The 2,500-nt window shown below is 60.5% G+C and overlaps 2 non-coding genes across 2 annotated transcripts in view; both read left to right on the top strand.

Annotated features, from left to right (window-relative positions):
- The first annotated feature begins 1,961 nt into the window (after positions 1 to 1,961).
- Positions 1,962 to 2,115, top strand: LOC144070435 (5.8S ribosomal RNA). The gene has a single exon (XR_013299291.1). It is a non-coding gene; the product is annotated as a 5.8S ribosomal RNA (ribosomal RNA).
- A 376-nt stretch (positions 2,116 to 2,491) lies between these two features.
- The window catches only part of LOC144070436 (28S ribosomal RNA), a 4,723-nt gene continuing 4,714 nt past the window's right edge, over positions 2,492 to 2,500 (top strand). The window contains exon 1 of the ribosomal RNA XR_013299292.1: positions 2,492 to 2,500. This exon is cut by the window's right edge and continues 4,714 nt beyond it. This is a non-coding gene — a ribosomal RNA (28S ribosomal RNA).

Here is a 2,500-nt window from a genome sequence, read left to right as displayed (position 1 = left end):
CAACACCGGCTTGAGCAACCGGCATAAAGGCAACACTCTGAAAGGCGGCGGCGAGCCCATAGCCGATCCGAAAATTGTGTGGCGAAGCAAGTGGAAAATCAGTCTTTGCCGAAAGAAACAATGAAGCCCCGGGAAAACTGGCTCCTTCCCCGAGCCGGCGGCGGAAACCGTGGAGTGTGGAAGGGCGCTGTAAGCGCGGATAACATGTCCTGTCTGTGGGGAGGATCGGTGTGCGCACCGTTGTGAGTCCTGGAGGACGGTAAGCGACGTTACATCGGCGAGTCGTACTTGGGACGGCCCGGTGGCGTTAGCGCCATCCAGGTACACACGCGGCCACAGGCGGTTTCAAGCCCTTTCAGGTCCCGTGCGCGTGGTTGCTCCGGAAGCCTCTGCATATGGTGGAAGTTGTCGCGCATCTCGTGGGTCGTTGCACAGGACTGCTCAGGTCGAGTCCTTGGCGCCCTTGGGAGCCTCGTTCCCCGTCTGCGGCACCTCGGCCCTCCGTCCGCGGTAGGCGTCGGTGGCTGTTGACAGCGGGTGTATCTGGGTCAACTCCCTCGCGGCGGCGAGCCCATAGCCGATCCGAAAATTGTGTGGCGAAGCAAGTGGAAAATCAGTCTTTGCCGAAAGAAACAATGTGAAACAAATCAGCCATGAGCCAAAAAACGAATGAGGGAACAATCAGCCGTAAGCCAAAAGCCAAAAAACGAATGAGGGAACAAGTGAACAAATCAGCCCGTAAGCCAAAAACCGAATGAGGGCAAGTTGCAAATCCTACGCTACCTTCGAATTCCAAGACGCAGGGCCGTACACGGTCGACCCCGACCACGCCGGAACCGAAGCCCCAAAGGCCACGGGTACCCGCTACTCTCCCCTCGCCTCCGGCGGGGCGGAGGGGGGTTCAATGCCTCCGGTTGGATATGACGGAGCGCCCGTGGTCGCCGGTCCCCCCCCCACTACCCACTCATCCAGCTGAGGGGTTTGACGGTAGCCCACCCGGGGCAAAAGGGGCGGCGGAGACCGGCTGGTTCCGGCGAGATTGCGACGAGCTGGAGCGATGGCAGACACCCTGGCCGGCCCATAAACGCGGGTGATCTACAAGTGACAAGGTACAGGTTGGCACCCGAACCATCGCGGGTGTGCGGACAAGCTGGGTGGTTTTGGCCGGTGCGCGTGAGCGCGTGCTTAACTAGAGGCGGTTCCCCGGCTTACGTGATTCCTTGACGGGTAAGCGTCTGACGGGCCCGTTCCTCGCCGGGGTTTGTGGCGCGCCTGAGTCCGATTAATACATCTTCGATGTTGGCGGCCAGACCCACAAAACTCGTGCCACCGCGCTCGCTGGCCTGGTCTCGTCCTTGTCACGAAATCGTCGCTCCCCGTGACCTGGTTCGGGCCTTGCCGCGGAGCGGTAGGTGCACTGTGCACGCCCACGTGTAACGAAAGGAAGGTAGGAGGGGAAAACACAACCCAGGCCGGTCCTACACGCGGGTGTGTTACGTTACGCCAGGTTCCACATGCCGGCAAGCGCGAGCCTAAGCAGGGAGGAAGAGTTGGCACCACCGGTCTTACGGTCTCGGAAGGATTGTTGCAAGGTTTCATGTTCATTGGGAAGAGCATTAGAGCCCGGTCCGAAATAGATTGGACGTCTGCGCGTGTGACCCTCTGTTACTGATTATCCGGGTTCTTTCCGTCGCCGAGCGCGGAGTTTGACCGACGCCAATTCCCCTCTAGGTTGTTGTTTTCTAGGCCGGAACACGACGGCCCGCGCCACCGTGCCCCGCGACTCCGGCCATCGGCCTTGTCCCGGAGCGGTAGGTGCACTGTGCCCGCTTGCCCGCAATACCTTCCCTGCATTTCCACCTCCAGGAACTAGCCTCTGACTTCCAACCCATAGGAGGCCCGCAGGAAGCCCACCCACCCAACCGATGGGCCGACTGTGGCCGCCTTTGGGGCTCACTGACAACTCTTAGCGGTGGATCACTCGGCTCGTGCGTCGATGAAGAACGCAGCTAGCTGCGAGAACTAATGTGAATTGCAGGACACATTGATCATCGACACTTCGAACGCACCTTGCGGCCCCGGGTCCCTCCCGGGGCCACGCCTGTCTGAGCGTCGTCTGAGATTCAATCGGGACGTCCGTGGAGCGGGACAGGGCCGCCACGGATCCCGCGACTGGGTGGTTATCGAGGGCGACCACGTTACCCTAAGTGCAGCCGCGGCGGGGCTCCTCGATGCCCGCACGAAACGGCATGGTGTGAGAGAGAGAGTGAGAGAGAAGACACGTGTAAGAGAGAGGCATGTGTAAAACCTCAGTCCGCGGTTCACGGGCGGCTTTTTGGCGCAAACTATGACCGCCCCGTGATGTCCCAACCGCACCCGAGACGAGGTGTAGCCCCAGCCGGCGTGGAACACGAGACACGCGCGCGCACGAAAAAAAAAATCTCCTCCTCCTCCTCAGTGAGCGACACCAGTTATTTGCACTATCCGAATCCGACCTCAG

The sequence above is a fragment of the Stigmatopora argus genome, unplaced genomic scaffold, assembly GCF_051989625.1.
Source record: "Stigmatopora argus isolate UIUO_Sarg unplaced genomic scaffold, RoL_Sarg_1.0 HiC_scaffold_81, whole genome shotgun sequence".
NCBI lineage: Eukaryota > Metazoa > Chordata > Actinopteri > Syngnathiformes > Syngnathidae > Stigmatopora > Stigmatopora argus.
The sequence above is the reverse complement of the archived record's forward strand: the minus strand, read 5'-3'. Positions and strand labels throughout refer to the sequence as shown.